At 37.0% G+C, this 17,422-nt stretch overlaps 1 protein-coding gene across 1 annotated transcript in view; it reads left to right on the top strand.

Moving 5' to 3' along the window:
* The first annotated feature begins 989 nt into the window (after positions 1-989).
* The window catches only part of mylka (myosin, light chain kinase a), a 105,965-nt gene continuing 89,532 nt past the window's right edge, over positions 990-17,422 (top strand). The window contains exon 1 of the mRNA XM_051905890.1: positions 990-1,146. The gene's annotated coding sequence lies outside the window, so the exon portion shown is untranslated. The remainder of the gene's footprint in view (positions 1,147-17,422) is intronic.

Raw genomic sequence — 17,422 nt, 5'->3', positions numbered from 1 at the left:
TCTGCTTCGCCACTGGAACATGTGCAATACCCTTGTATATTTGGTCATGTGCCCAGCAGCCTTGCTTTCGCTTTCTGTCTTAATTTGTGCCAACGTACTGTTGACAGACTAGATGAATTTTCACTGGATTTCACACATCTTTCAAGAATGGGATCTAATAACGCCTCAAAAAAATTGGAACATATGTACAAACTTCAAAAATCATTGAATCTATGCATTTATTTGATCAAAATACAGTAAAATCAGTAATATTGTGAAATATTTTTTTTCTATTGTAATATATTTTAAAATGTAATGTATTCCTTTAATGACAAAGCTGAATTTTCAGCATCATTACTCCAGTCTTCACTCTTCAGTGGCACGTAATCCTTCAGAAATTGCTGCTTAATATTTTTATGAAAACCATGATGATTTTTATGATCATTCTTTGATCAATAGAAAGTTCAACAGAACAACATTTATTTGAAATAGAAATTATAATATAAAAGTCCTTACTATCACCTTTGATCCATTAAATGGATCCATGATGAATAAAAGTATTAATTTCTTTCAATAATAAAAAGTCTTTCTGACCCCAAACGTTTGGTAATATATTAACATGTGTAAATATATAGTGTATAGATAGATAGATAGATAGATAGATAGAGAGAGAGAGAGAGAGAGAGAGAGAGACAGAGAGAGAGAGAGACAGAGAGAGAGAGAGAGAGAGAGAGAGAGAGAGAGAGAGAGAGAGAGAGAGATAATAAAATAATATAGTATAATACCAAATCTTTTATGCTATATACCCATATCCAAAAGAATCCTTAGGTAAAAATATTACATAACCAATGAAAAGCATGTACTGTATTTGCAATCCTCTGGTTTTAAAGGAAAACCAAAATTAGTGAGGCACACATTTTTAGTCTGTGCAGTGTTCAGTCCTCCCCCTTCAACTCCTATAACCCTGCGACCAATGAGGAACTCTCAGCCTGTGATGTTAGGATCCATGCCAGCAAGTTCGGTGCCGACAGGGAAAACACTTTAAGAGCAGAGTCAGGACAGCAGGTCTGGACGCGCTCTCGGCACTGTGTCCCGCTGAACTCCTGTGAATGACAGACGTGCTGCAGACGGACACTAATCTCTCCAGAGTTCAACTCAGCTGTCTGGGTGAGTTTGACTCTTTATGTTCACAGGTTAATATGGGAAGATGTTTAAGCAGTTTGAGTTCATCTGTAAGAAATGTTAATCTCACAGTCAGCTGTTTGTTCAAATGGTACATCTGATGCACTTTATAAATGAAGAGTGAGAACTTTCTCTAATCAAGTTTAGCATAGAAGCAAAGAGTTCTTTGTTTTAGATAAGTTCTTCTGTATTACAAGGTGAAATGGTTATGCTGTGGACTACTTATATGTAAAATATGTATTATATGTTTTATTATGTGTTTTATAATAACTGTATAGTTTAACTGTGTTCCCAAAAGTAGTGTTGGGGAAAGTTACTTTTATAAGTAATGCAATACAATATTGTGTTGTTCCCTAAAAAAGTAACTAATTGCATTACTTAGCTACTTTTTATGGAAAGTAATGTGTTACGTTACTTTGTCTCACCTGAGCTGGGCTTGCTTGTTTGGTTTGGCTTGTTTTAGTTCTAATTTTGGCAATGAATAAGCCTGATTAAATACACAAAGTATATTTGTGTTATTTAAAGGGTTAGTTCACCCAAAAATTAAATTTCTGTCATTAAGTACTCACCATCGGGTTGTCTCAAACCGTTCATCTTCGTTCATATTTTTGATGAAATCCGAGGGTATCTGAACCACACATAGGCAGCAACAGAATTGCACCTTTTGAGGTCCAGAAAGGTATTAAAGACATTGTTAAAATAGTCCATGTGACTACAGTGGTTCAACCTTAATGTTATGAAGTGACGAGAATACTTTTTGTGCACAAAAAAAAACAAAACACGAAAATACAAAACACAAAAATAACGACTTTATTTAACAATTTGAGCTGTTGTCATACGCAGTTGATGTAGTGAACGCAGTGCAGGCTTCTGTGTTTACGTCCGAATGCCGGCTCAGCGTTGGCCGACGCTGTACACGTGAGCAGCACGACGCATGTGTGTGATGCTGGCGCAGGAGCTCGATAATGAGTTGGCGTTTAGATGTAGAACACAGAGTGCACACCAAACAAGCAGACCGAGATCCCTGAAAAGATAAGTCTCTGTTCTCTTCCAAACGAACTCTGGTGCGGTTCAACTGAAATTTGAAAGCAACACGGACCAAAGACATCTAAATGAACCCAAAACAGGACATGATGTACCTGTTTTTTCTCGTCATAGCCGCGATGTTGTCCATTATAGTTCGGTACAGGCATCTAAACCGTGTCTCCTCGCAGCAGATCTTTGTATGTGTGTGTGACGAAAGGATTTCTGCCACTGTTTTGACTCCTTTATGCATTTTGTAAGCTCTTCACAAGTTCAAAATACCATCATAGGCTAGGCACATACAATGAGCGTATTTACCAAGCACAAAGCATTGTTTTGGATGTTCGCTAAGTTCCGTCACAAAATATATAGTAAAATACACTGCCTGGCCAAAAAAAAGTCGCTGTTTGGATTTTAATAGGCAAATTCTTAAGAATCTATGAATGGATCATTATTACAGTGATTATTATGTTTCTAGCACGTTAAATGTTTAGCAAGTGTGTAGCTTTTCATTTCTTAAACAACTGTGTAGGAAGACGTATCATGGCCATATTCCAGGATGACAATGTCAAGATTCACCAGGGTTAAAATTGTGAAAGAATGGTTCAGAGAGCATGAAGAATCATGAAGAAGAGTCCAGACCTTAATTTAATCGAAAGTCTTTGGGATGTGCTGGAGGAGACTTTACAGAGTGCTCAACTCTTGCATTGTCAATACAAGATCTTGACCAAAAAATGATGCACCTTTCGATGGAAATAAATGTTGTGATGTTATTTCCATCAAGAGGTGCATCAATTTTGGTCAAGATCTTGTATTGACAAAGCAAGAGGTGAGCACTCTGTAAAGTCTACTCCAGCACATCCCAAAGACTTTCAACGAAATTAAGGTCTAGACTCAGAGGTGTCAATTCATGTGTGAAAATGATTCTTCATGCTATCTGAACCATTCTTTCACAATTTGAGCCTGATGAATCTTGACATTGTTATCCTGGAATATGGCCATGATGTGTCTTCCTACATGGTTGTTTAAGAAATGAAAAGCTACACACTCCATCTTTAAGGGTTAAAAGAACCGTTGCCAAACATTTAACATGCTAGAAACATAATAATCACTGTAATAATGATATATTCATAGATTCTTCAGTATTTGCCTATTAAAATCCAAACAGCGACTTTTTTTTCGGCCGGGCAGTGTATATAGTCTTTAAAGCTAACCAATCAGGTTGTGAACGTATCCCTATGCCTTTAGGTTCTGCATCTTTAGGTTCGGTATTAAAAATGTGAATGCTAAGCAGACCAGGACTAAATGTTTGTTTGTTTTTGGTCCAGAGAGTCCGGACCAAATGAACCAAGCGAACTAAACTACAAGTGTGAACACACCCTAAGTCACGCTTAAAAAAAGAAAGTCAACTGTCATTGCATGATACTTGCTGATCAAAATTATCAAAATGAACACACTTTCAGTGTTAGTGGATCATGACTATAGTTAATGTGAATCTCTACACCTTTGGACACACTGTAAAAACAAAAAAAGAAAAAAAAAGATTTTTCGAAGTTGTAAATAAACTTAAGCTAACTAACTTTTTACAAGAAAATACTTTTGAAGTCTTTCTACTTCAAAATGTCACATTTAATTCAGTGTGTTACTTGTCATTTCTTTGTGAATTATTAGTGAAATTTACTTGTAATTTCTGAGTGAAAATTCAAAGTAAATCCACTTCATACATCCACTAAAAATCACTATCTGATTAGAAGACATTGAGCAAAGACGATGAAGAAAAGCTCAAGCACACACATGCTTCCTTTGATATGTAGTATTTCATGCAATGACAATATGACTCATGCATTTTTAGGACACAACAAATACATTTATTTTGATGAACACATGAAATATGAGGATGTCCATAAACATACAGTATACTGTAAGAGTGTTTCATGAGGGAAAATTTCCAGTTATTCCACATTATCAAGCATATAATTACTCTTAATCAACATAAACGTGACAATTATTCCGGTCTGATCTCTTTGATCCAAATGATGTGGTTAAATTCCCAGAACAGGAAAGTGTCCCAGTGAATGCATGATGTACAGTAAACAATGCCCATGAGAATGAATGAAGCCTGGGTTGTGTGAGGTTAATGAATAGACTTTTGCCCTTTATTAAGGTTTTTTTTTTATATATGAAGGGTGAGGTGTACTTTCCATAAAGCCCCTTCATGCTGATTTACTGTTTTTTTCCTGAACTATGACTGGTATGATCAGTTTTTTAATAGGTTCCCCTCCCTTCCTCTGTCTTCCCCCTCCAGATGTGTTAGATTCAGTGCTTTAAATGGTCATATGCAGGTTAGGTGCTCTTGTTTGCTGGCTATTTTGTGTTTTAGAGCTGGTGTGATCAGAGGACAGTGACAGGCTCTTTTATGTCTTATCTGTGTTTGTTCAGAATCCTGTGAGTGAAACAATGAACACAATTGTTTCCTCTTGTTGTGTGTAGACAGATCTATACAAAGTGTTTGTGCAGCTGGCTGGAATTACGTTTAACAAGACGCCTCATCACCAGTGTGTGTTTTCTGACAGGATAGAGCATTTTTTGAGTCTGATTACATTATTTTACCTGAGGCAGAACCACACACCATACAGGGCATGTTTAACCCTCATCTTCAACTATTTGTTGTCTCTAGAGGTAAAGTCATGTGAAACGACAATGCAGCATCTTTTTTTCTCTTAACACAGCATAAACAACAATCGTTGTCACCAGATTCTATAATTCTCAGATAAACTCTATAGTCTCAGATAACGCATAACAGATTTTGCTGTTATTATTTATCCAAAAGCAAAGGAAGCCAAAATGCTGAAACCATGACTGTGCCTCATTCTGCTCCCTAGCTCCCCTGTCAGTAATCAGAACAACACAAATTTGGATACATCAACAAGGCAGGCAGTTGTTGTTGTCGGCGGCATTAATCTGAGGAGAATTATAAAGCCGTTTCCGAATAATTTGGAACCCATCATTCTTTATTTTCTGCATTCTTCTGGATGATTTACAAACAGAGAACACTAAAGAAAATTCCTGTCAGAAGTAGAACTCTTCGGAAATTTACTCCTTGGTTAGCCAAATATACACAATTGTACTGTATTGCACTGTACTGAAGGATCATGTGACAGTAGCTATGTTTCCATCCACTTATTTTATGTGCATTTTGGGATATTGCATAAAAAAAATGCTGGATGGAAACGCCAAGATGTGCATAAATTCTAAAAATGTGCTTAAAAACCGTATGCACTCCATTGAGGCAGATACATTTTTTTATCCAAGAAGAAGACATGTGCATAAACCAATGGAAACACATTTACCGAACAAATTCCTCACGCAACAAAAAAACTTGTGTGACTTTGCCTCAACATTGGATAACTGGAATATTCATTGTTTCATTGCACAGCATCCAAAAATTTGGTTTGGTGGGGCCTAATTTTAATTTATAAAACGTGCGAGCTCACAGATTTGATCTTAGAGGGTGTGTACGCTAAAATCCAAACCAACATGCATATTTATAAAAATGGTCTTTGATGTGAAAAAAAAAAAAAGTGCTTAGTCACATCAGGTTCTAAGCAGACGTACGCACTTTTCCTTGTGGCAGAGAGTCGGAGTACTGCAGGTATTTGGAAATCTAAGCCATTCTTGCCCCTCGCCATTCTCAAGTAAAGGATTTGGATGCTGACTGGTTCTCTTTTATACGTTAATGACATTAATTAGGCGGTGTTTAAAAGGCGGAGATCTGAAACCATTCAGCTGCACTCAATTTCAAGATCATTTATAAATTTCACGTCTGTATGCATGGCATTTGTATGTACGTTTGTTTTCTGCGCAACATTTTATAAACATAGATGGGTCATTCTACAGAACATCCACTTTTGGTATGGCAAGATGTCTTAAAATGTATTTTTTATTTTTTGCTTAATATTTTTTTTTTTTTTTTTTTTTTGTGCATTTATTTAAAGACTGCATGTACCATTTTTTTTTTTTTGTCACTGGTGTTACCTTACTTCTCTGGCAATTTTAAACGTTTTTATGAAATATTATTTCTCAATTTTTTCAGCACATGCAGTCAGATTTACAGGAAAATAATGATAATGCAAAAAATAAGACTGTGTTATTTATTTCAATCAGGTTAGTTAATAGTGTGATTGAATGTTAGTTCATTTGCGCAACCATGTATTTGCTATAACAACGAAAATATTTGGAAACAGTTATAAACAAGTAATGATGCAATCCTTTCAATCTTAATTCTTAAGTGTAGCAGAATTCAATGATATAAAATTATTATCATGTCACACATAACACATTTTATTTAATGTGACAGACAAAAAACAGTAACACCAGTGACAATTTTCATAAAAAGGTAACACCAGTGATAGTTTTCATGAAAAATGCATTTTACAAAATGGCTGCTGCAAGGTATCAAACCACATGTTGTCAATCATGGTATACTCACTAAATTAAGTAGTTTAATCTATTTGTATTCTAGTTTTTTAAAATTCCCTGACAATAAAGTAGGTCATACCAGTGACTTCAACTAAAAGCTTCATATGAAATTATGATTCTCTAATTAAAATTTCTGATAACTGAAAAGAGATCGTGGACTTTCCATTGGCCTTTCTTCATTGATCTTCAGGCAATCGGAAGAAGGAAGTCAAGTGATGTCATCAGTGTGATTTTTTTTTTTTTTTTTTTTTTCAAAATAAGAGATTTTTGTTAAAGGTAACACCAGTGACACAACTTCAGGGGACCGCTACTTTCATTAAATATTTTATAATATTTATTCAGCATTTGTTTTTGTTTTTTTAATGTCATTTACATCATATATTTGATACTTATGTATACATTATTGTATTCTAAATGGTAGAAAAAAACTGTTTCTGACCTCAAAATAACTTTCCCTCTGTACATGACTGTGGGGACGAGCACTTCTGTGGTGCTTGGAAATTTTATATTTTAAAAAAAAACAAAAACAAATATTGCCACATTGATGGCTCAAGAAGGTTTAATTGTTCAAATAACATATTGTTTCATTTTAAAATATAAAAAAATTGTAATCCTAAAGTGTTTTTCAAGTGTAATATTTCTATAAAGGCTAGGGACAGAAAAGTGGACGTTTTTGTAGAGTGACCCAGATGCAAACTCCTCACCTTTCGGTGAGAATTCACCTTTTTGAGATCAAAATAGGTTGCCTACGAGATTCGCGTAGATCCAATGAGAAAGTATTTTGAAAGTGTTGTTAGCGTTATTTCCACCGAATTGAACGTACTTTTTATTATTCCAAATACAACTTGTATAACGCTATAACATTACCATTTTGCCAACGAATACAAAATTCGTTGAGGTCTACTATACTATATTGTCATAATGTAATTAAACAGTTGCTTTTACACACAAGATGTTCTGTGCAATGTCATAATGACATGAAACCTGCAGGGTTTGCAATGAACACTCGTAAAATGCAGGTAAAAAATCAACTGTGGAGGGTAACAATGTCAAATCAGGCAATTTGGCAGGTTTTTGGCATGTTTCACAAATTATGTTCACTCAGTTTGCTGGCGAAGTTTATGTAATCTTCGCAAATTTATTGCACAGTCAATATGAATATTAAATATAGCTGAATTGAGCAGCACCTGAGCATTTCTGGCTTGAACAACACTAAGCAACAAATAAAGGCACGCTGGTTTGTTTGCTTTGAAGGGAATAGCGCAGACCCAAGAAACATAATAATGTGGGGTAAATAACCCCAGTGTAAAAAGGAAAGAACCTTGCAACAATGATGCACATTTGCCAAATTTTAGCAGACCCTGGCCAGATAGACATTGATTTAGCAGCAGCGATCAAAATGAGTAAATGACCTTTGAAACTAATGTTACGCTTCAAATAAAGATTGTTATGCCAGTAGGTGGTGACCAGTGACTTTTAGGCCCCGTCCACACAAAGCCAGATCTTTCTCTATCCGATCTTTTTTTTCCTCGTTTCAAGAAATATCTGCATACACATGAAACCTCTGGAACCGGCTCAAAACGATGTAGTATACATGCCAGATCAGTATGTGGCACTGTAATTTTGCCACAGAGATACACTTAAAACAGAGAATAAGACTTGGAGCATGCGCATAAACTTTGCGCGCTGTATACAAACTTTAGTAAAGCTTAGAAATAACGCTTTATTTTGGCTCAGTAGCTTCTGCAGCACGAACACAAGCATCTAGAGTCTGCTATTGTTGTTGTTGTTGCTGTTTTGTGCTCTTAGCGGTGTCTGACTAGGGTCGACACGTGAGGTGATGACATCATCATTTCACAAAATATACGGATAAGGCTGTACACATGAAAACGCAAGGGCAGCGTTTTCAGATTTATCCACTCTGGGACCCGGTTTCAAAAAATATCGGATTCACCTTCTGAAAACGCCAGATTCATCTGGACGAAACGCCTATCCCATACAAAATGTTTGCATGTACACCTAAACGTGTCTCCGTGCGGACGGGGCCTTAAAATGTACTTGATAGAGATTTGTTCAAAAACTCTGGACGAAACAAGTATCATTCATTAATTTTAAACGATTTTTTTACACAATGAATTCATTTAAAATAATAAATATTTTTTTATAACATTTTAGACCTTTATAAATAGATTTATAACATTAAATAGAACAAGGAAATAACATGTAAATTACATGTCTCGCATCTTTCTCACCTTTTTCACCCCTGATATGTTTGCATCCCTGTATAAATGAGGCCAGTGGTTCTGAAACACCTGAGCCAAAGTCTGTCATCAGAGTGATTTGGTTTAATTCCCTCCCAGAAGCGTCTCACATCATGGTTGCGTTCCCAAACACCAGCATCCAAACAAGCAAGATAACATGACACCGTTTATTGTGTTTCATCTGCACGCTATGAGACGCAAGTCATTTGTGATGTAGGAAAATAGAGCCACAGTGTGTTCCCTGATTGCAGCAAATTCCATTTTTGTTAAAGATATTTTGTGCCAATTTCCCAGACAGTTTTGTTCTCTTGAACACATGGGATGGGAACGCTGCTTTATTCGCAAATGTTTTATGCGATATTCCAATTTTGCGCACAAGTTAAATTCGCAAATTTGGATGGAAACATAGCTACTGAAGACTGGAGTAATGACACTGAAAATTCAGCTTTGCCGTCACAGGAATAAATGATATTTTAAAATGTACTGAAATAGAAAACAGTTATTTTAAATTATAATAATATTTGACAATTTTACTGTTTTTTTGATCAAGTAAATGCAGCATTGGTAATCATAGGAGACTTAGTTCAAAATATTTTTAAAAAAATTAACTGAACCTTAAATTTTGGAACGGTAGTGTATGTTAGATGTTAAAGTTTTGACAGTACAATCCAGAAAAGACTGTATGGATGGGACGGGTATCTAGGATAAAGCCTGTTCTCTGGCAGCTCTGGTTTGTGCTTGCAAAGCTAAATTTGAACAAGCCACAATATTTGTAGAATAATGTTATTAGAACAGACTGAAATAGTTATTATACTCACAATATTTCTCCACAAACACCTCAAACCTACTGTTAAACATGGAGGAGTGGTGATTTAGCCTTGTTTTGCTGCCAAAGGACCAGAAGACCTTGCTGTCATCAAGTCACCCATGAACTCCCTCTTTATTGTAAAGTACTCAAGAGACAAATGTGATGTCATCTGTTTGATTGCCAAAGCTGAAGATCCCAAGGACACTAGACAATTCACTATTTGAGGGATAAAAAAGTTAGGAATTTGCCATGAGATTGTCGTAGATAGTTTCATACAAAATATGATTGCTACTAAAGGTACAGTAGTTCTACAAGCTACTGAAGTATTTAGTTTTCAAAATGGCTTCTGCACGATGCACGATTTTTAACACACTGATATGCATTTTTTCATGCTGTTGGGATTGATTTGAACTTAATTTCACACGAGGCTGTTTTCCTGGCGTTTTATTTTAGAGAAATGTCATGCTAATCTGTAATCATACTTGTAGTTCTAATTATAATTTAATTTTACTTTAATTTTGAGTTAACAGTTACAAAGAGACATCTGACTTGTCAGTTTGTGGCATCCAGGAACAATATGTTACAGAGGGCAGCAGAAGAGTGGTTTGTGTGTTCTCTCATTCTTTCACAGTGATCTCACTCAGTTTAGGTCTTTAACCTGTGGTGTGGATGAGTAGACATCTGTGTGTGAATAGTTTACCTTGAACGCAGTTCCGGGAGGTGCATGGACAAACTCACTGAAAATTTTAGACATTTAGAATAGATTTGACAAGCTTTGGAGGGAATTGATCAGCTCAGAGTGCATGTCAGAGACTACATTTTAGAACTGTTTGTGTGAAATTTTTGTATTGATGTCACAATATAACTCCAGTCTAGGGTCAGACTGGCCCTTGTATAAAAAAAGTGTGCTTAATTGTATTGAATGTGGACTTGCAGTGTACTTCAAAAGCACATGTAAATCACTTGATTATAATTTAGATTCTAGTGTCGATATTACATTTACATACTTGTCAGTACATTCGGCAGTGATTTCAGCCATTTTCAGCCGTTGATTTGCCATAGAAATATAGCACTTTTCACCTTTTTAACAGTAATAGCCCCACCTATAGCCAGATCTCCATAAAAGTTTGCATGCTTGTTTAGAATCATGTGTCACATGTGCTCACCTAATTCTGTGAAGTTCTACATAAATCAGACAGGGAAAAGGCCATTTTCAGCCATTTCATGTGATTTGCCATAGAAATGGCATTTTACACCTTTCTAACAGTTATAGCCCCACCTATGGCCCGATCTCCATAGAAGTTTGTTTGTTTAGAATCATGTACTCATGTACGCATGTACTCACCTAATGTCACAAAGTTCTGAGTTTTCATTTAGGATTGATATCATTTTGGGTACACTTGGCCACGCCCCTTTTTCTAAATGACCCTGTTATAGCTACTTTTTTTTTTTTTTTTGATAATTATTGACCTAGAGAGTCCAGAGAATTGTGCTGTAGTGGTTTTATTGAGGTTGAGCAAAAAACCTATGACTAGTTTATGAAAGTAGGTTTTTCAGATAATCTCCAATATTTAACAAACGATTTGATTGACAGCAGTGATCCTAGAGGCAAAGTTGTTCAGAATGAGGATGGTATGAATATTGTGTGCATGTGTGAAAAATTACGTAATATACAATCATTTACGCACCTGAAAATGCGATAGCGCTTCCCCCGGTAGCCGATTTCTTTCAAATTTCTCACATGGTCAAACGGGCCCAGCGAGTTTCATTCCAGTCAGCCTCCGTTAACCTTGTCCGATAGATGCTCAAACTTCATTGGCCAACAGCGGCTGTGTTTTTCGAGATACGCAGATGTCCTTATAGACAATCATTGCACCTTGGACCAAGACACCACATGCCAGTTTTCAAGTCAATCAGACTGACTGTTGCATAGCTATAGTGGTTTTTGTGTTAATTTTTTTTTTGTTTTTTTGTAATTTTTTCATATGTGAAGCGCTTTGAGTACCCAGAAAAGCGCTATTTAAATGTAAGGAATTACAGGTGCATCTCAATAAATTAGAATGCTGTGGAAAGGTTCATTTATTTCAGTACTTCAACTCAAATTGTGGAACTTGTGTATTAAATAAATTCAATGCACACAGACTGAAGTACTTCTTTGGTTCTTTTAATTGTAATGATTTTGGCTCACATTTAACAAAAACCCACCAATTCACTATCTCAACAAATTAGAATACTTCATAAGATCAATTAAAAAAAAAGGATATTTTAAACAGAAATGTCAGGCTTCTGAAAAGTATGTTCATTTCTATGCACTCAATACTTGGTTGGGCCTCCTTTTGCATGAATTACTGCATCAATGTGGCGTGGCATGGAAGCAATCAGCCTGTGGCACTGCTCAGGTGTAATGGAAGCCCAGGTTGCTTTGATAGCGGCCTTCAGGTCATCTGGATTGTTGGGTCTGGTGTCTCTCATCTTCCTCTTGACAATACCCCATAGATTCTCTATGGGGTTCAGGTCAGGCAAGTTTGCTGGCAAATCAAGCACAGTAACACCATGGTCATTGAACCAGCTTTTGGTACCTTTGGCAGTGTGGGCAGGTGCCAAATCCTGCTGGAAAATGAAATCAGCATCTCCATAAAGCTTGTCAGCAGAAGGAAGCATGAAGTGCTCTAAAATTTCCTGGTAGATGGCTGCGTTGACTGTGGACTTCAGAAAACACAGTGGACCAACACCAGCAGATGACATGGCAGCCCAAATCATCACTGACTGTGGAAACTTCACACTGGACTTCAAGCAAAATGGTTTCTGTGCCTCTCCACTCTTCCTCCAGACTCTTTGACCTTGATTTCCAAATGAAATGCAAATTTACTTTCATCTGAAAAGAGGACTTTGGACCACTGAGCAACAGTCCAGTTCTTTTTCTCCTTAGCCCAGGTAAGACGCTTCTGACATTGTCTTTGGTTCAGAAGTGGCTTGGTACGTGGAATGTGACAGTTGTAGCCCATTTCCTGAAGACGTCTGTGTGCGATGGCTCTTGATGCACTGACTCCAGCTTCAGTCCACTGCTTTTGAAGCTCTCTTAAGTTCTTAAATCAGCTTCGCCTGACAATCTTCTCAAGCCAGCGGTCATTCCTTTCACTTGTACACCTTTTCCTACCACACTTTTTCCTTCCAGTCAACTTTCCATGAATATGCTTTGGCACAGCACTCTGCGAACAGCCAGGTCTTTCAGCAATGACCCTCTGTGGCTTACCCTCATTGTAGAGGGTCTTGATGATCGTCTTCTGGACAACTGTCAAGTCAGCAGACTTCCCCATGACTGCTGTTGGGATTACTGACCTAAACCCAGGATTTATACCCTGAGAATGGTAATTTAATAGAACTTGAAATTAAATATTCTAATAATTTGAGATACTGATTTTTTTTTTATTATTTTGATGAGCAGCAAGCTGTAATCATCAAAATGAAAACAAAAAAGTCTGGAAATGTTTTACTTTGTCTAATAAATCTAGAATATATTTGAGTTTTACTTTTTGAATTAAATTACAGATTTTTTTTTTTACTTTTTCATGATATTCTAATTTATTGAGATGCACCTGTATTATTATTATTTTATAGCGCCACCAAGTGGCCAGTCATCGCATCCTTTTTCATGCGTTTGGTGAAATTTATCTCACTCCGTTCAAGAGTGATAGCCATTGTAGTAAAAGTGGCCAAGCCCACTTAGAACCTTTCAGCGTCCTGTTGAGGGCGTGAATCAAAATTATGACTTTTTTTAGAGAATTATTGACAGTCAGACTCCAGAGAATCTTTGTGCACTGGTTCAGTTTCGATCTGGTGAAAAACCTAGGACTAGTTCACAAAAGTAGTTTTTTTAAATAATTCAAAATACCTGGAAATGAGCCAAGGATTCCATCTATGTAAGAAACTTGAGTTTGCGACTAACCGTTTAGGAGTGCTTTTGATCTCTGTAGCGCCACCATTAGGCTGATTGGGGCGAGCCTCAGTGACGTTGTAGACAGGGTGGGTACTACCATCCTTCAAAGTTTCAAGTCTCTACGGCCTACGGTTTGGTCTGCCCGATCACTTTTAGGGATCCTAACAATCCCAACAATTACAATAGGGTTTCAGCGATACAGTGAAAAGTAATAAATAATAAAATGTATTCTGACAAACATTTTTAGCATTTTAAGCACTTGTGGTGGCATCAGACAATCACTGTTGATCCTCAATCATAAAGTTGTGTGAAACACTATCCTGTCCTGAAAGTCCTGGCCTCACAGACTGCAGATAATATCATTAATGTGTGTTTGTTGAATCAGGTCATTATTGACTAGGAGCCATTTCAAACAGCATCTACTCAACACACACACTCAATAGAGTCACTGGAATATGTACTGTGTAGTGGTAAACCGATAAAGCTTTGGCTCTGTTCATGTTATCAGTGCTTTAACAGACACCCAGAAACAAAAACATAAGCCTGACTGCAGCTGTGCTGATAATACTTCATTATTTTCAAAGAATGGCATGTTTACAGTCACATACACATACACCTCACCATATACGGTGCTATAATTTACAGTGTTGTTTGCATGATGAGAAATTCACAATATGTATTTGCACTATTCATGATCGCAGTGAAGTCTTTTGTGGTAACTGGTAAGTACCAGCTAGTATGCAGTGGCTCTCATATGATGGAAAACCAGATAGGATCATGAACAGCAGCTAAATATACTATCATAAATGTAAATAAAAGGCAACTAAATATATAGTATAAACAGATTTGTGAACACTAGACATCATACACTTGTTGACTTTGTGAATGTTATAGAGAAAAAACGGGCATCATACACTAAACTACTGAGGATCACACAGTAACAGACTTTCAAGTCGTTCTGAACACAACAAACTTACCCAGAAACATACTTTGTAAAAAAATAAATAAAATAAAATAAAGCATGCCAAATTGTATTGAATATGCACTGGTAGTGTACTAACAAATCTTAAGGCCACTTAAGTTTACTTTCTTTTAATTAATATTTAAAGCTCTTAGTTTGGTTAACTGGTGGCATGTCTTGGTTACTTACCTCCATTTGTCCTACACAAGTATCTGTCTTGTTAGTGCAGAGAGTGTTTGGGTAGTTTGTTGTAACTCACACTTCTTGATTATTGAACCAGCTGTGCCACTGGGACACCCAGACACGTGGAGGTTGTTTGGAACCAATCCCTAATTTAAGGTTGTGTGTGTGTGTTTCTTCTTGCTAATTTCTTTTGGAGCTGCCAGAAAGAATTTAATGTTTCCCTGTCTATGGCCAGAGATACTGGGATAGACTCCAGCATCCTCTTGACCCTACAATAGACAAGTGGTTTGAAAACTCGATGGATGTTTAGTGATGCCTCTGGCACAGGAATTACACATTACTCATCACATCAAATGAAAAAAATCGGTTGGGTAAAAGTCATTATATAGGAGGGCATTCCCCTCGGAGGGCCAGTTTCCTGCAGAGTTTAGCTCCAATCCTAATTAAACTCACCTGTATCAGCTAATCAAGGTCTTCAGGATTACTAGTATCTAAACTCTGAAGGACATTTGCCCTCCAGGAGCAGGATTGGACATCCCTGACCTAATACAACAGGGAGGTATTCCAGAAAGCAAGGTTAGCTTACCGTCACATATACCCTGAACTCTCTTGATTAACCCAAACCTTGCTTACTCGAGGTATGCTGGTTCCAAAAACGTGTCCAGGAGTAAGTTTAGCCAACCCACAGTTTGTTCCTGGTTAACACATGTGACATTCTCAACAGAGCGATGAATCGATGATTCACCATGGAAACGGATGCTAAGAAAAAAAGCGCCATACTGCTTCCTTCTTCTTTTGTTTAATGGCGATTTACATAACCTACTTAGTGCACATCGCCACCTATTTGGTGGTTGTGCAATCATTTTTCAATCTTTTCATTTAATAAGTGATTCACTGAGAAAAAGAAATATATTGTTTGTTTAATGCTAATTATATGTTAAGATGTCACATATATATTTTATTATGGAAATTAATGCATAGAAAACGTCCAGTTATAAAATGGAAAAATAAAATTGAACGCAGATCCATGTGTGAGACAACAATAAAATAAATAATAAATATATTAGAATTGAATACACATTTAAATATTACCTAAATATTACAGTTAGTATAATATTGTATAATATATAACTGTAACTATAAAACTAATTTAGTTATATTAACATAACTATATTATATAACACTCATCTGAATACCTCTTAAGCAAACTAACCCTGGAACATAACCTGGCTACTTACTTACCCTCAAAATTACCTCCATTTTTGGAATTGAAAGTTGAAGTTACCCGCTTACTTACTCTTAAACATACCCAAGTATGTCACATAACCTGCTTTCTGAAACAAGCCTCAGGAGCTCACACTTTATTTTGACACAACATTTCAGTGTTTGCTTTGCAACAAAAGTCTTGAAAACATGCCTTAAACTGCAACGGAACTGAACTGTTTGAATGGTATACAAATAGGGTGTGAGAAATTAGACACTCGGGTTCCTTTTGGTTATTCAGTAAAGAAGAAAGGGAAAAAAAAGCAACTCACTGTTTAGACTAGTATACAGAAACAACATCTGATCTCATACAGATTAATCCATATAAATGCAGCTATGTCCACATTCAAGCATTTCAGTGGGCTTTAAACAGCTCGCACTGATTTGCGAAATTTACTTACAATGAACAAAATTAAAATTAAACATTAATAGCTTACTTTTCGTGTCGTCAGTTGCGTGCACCCTGAAGGTATCCTGATTCTTGGCTCATTTTGGCCCTGTCCCAAATGGCACGCTTCATGTGCACTTGTGGACTTACAATTACCGTTAAGTCCACAAAACCACGGGGCAGGGTTCCTCAAATCCAGCCCTAGAGGGCCACTGTCCTGCAGAGTTTAGCTCAAACCATGATCAAACTCCCTTACCTGTAATTTTCTAGTAATTCTGAAGACCTTGACTAGCTTGTTCAGGTGCGGATTTGAGGAACCCTGCCGTAGAGTGTCCCATTTGTCATTTCAGGGCCTGGTTTCACAGACAGGTCTTAGCCAGGACTAGGCCTTAGTTCAATTAGGACATTTAAGTAGCTTTCATAAATGTGCCTTAAAAAAAAAAAAACATTACTGGTGTGCATCTTGAGACAAAACAAGGGCACTGACATATTTTAAGATATGTCAGTGCAAGTTGCTTTTAGTTAAAACAGCTCAAACATGCATTTTAGTTTGGGACTAGGCTTAAGCCTTGTCTGTGAAAGCGGGGGTTAGTTTCAGAAGGGTGCTCGCAAGCACCCCCTTTGCAACCAATATGCGCCCTCGATGCACACTTTTGCCGAGCATGTGAGCTTCGCAGCAGACTTCTACCTGACAGTCAAAGCGGAATTACGTACACGAAAGTGTGGACTTTGAGGAAGATTGTGAGGGCTTAGGGTTCCATTTGGGATGGGGTCTTTGACATGTGAAGACTCACTCTGACTGGATCATTGAATCAGTGAGCTGTTGACTCGAGAACAGAGCCATATGCGACAGCAGTGCCTGGAAGTTAGTGCAAAGCTGATAACTGCCTATAACCTGCCCCCACCACTAACTCTAACTATAAGCTCCACCCTAGTGGTGGGTCTGAGACTGCTGACC

Source organism: Ctenopharyngodon idella, chromosome 9 (genome assembly GCF_019924925.1).
Source record: "Ctenopharyngodon idella isolate HZGC_01 chromosome 9, HZGC01, whole genome shotgun sequence".
Taxonomy (NCBI): domain Eukaryota; kingdom Metazoa; phylum Chordata; class Actinopteri; order Cypriniformes; family Xenocyprididae; genus Ctenopharyngodon; species Ctenopharyngodon idella.
Note: the sequence above shows the minus strand (reverse complement) of the source record. Positions and strands in the feature narration are given on the sequence as shown.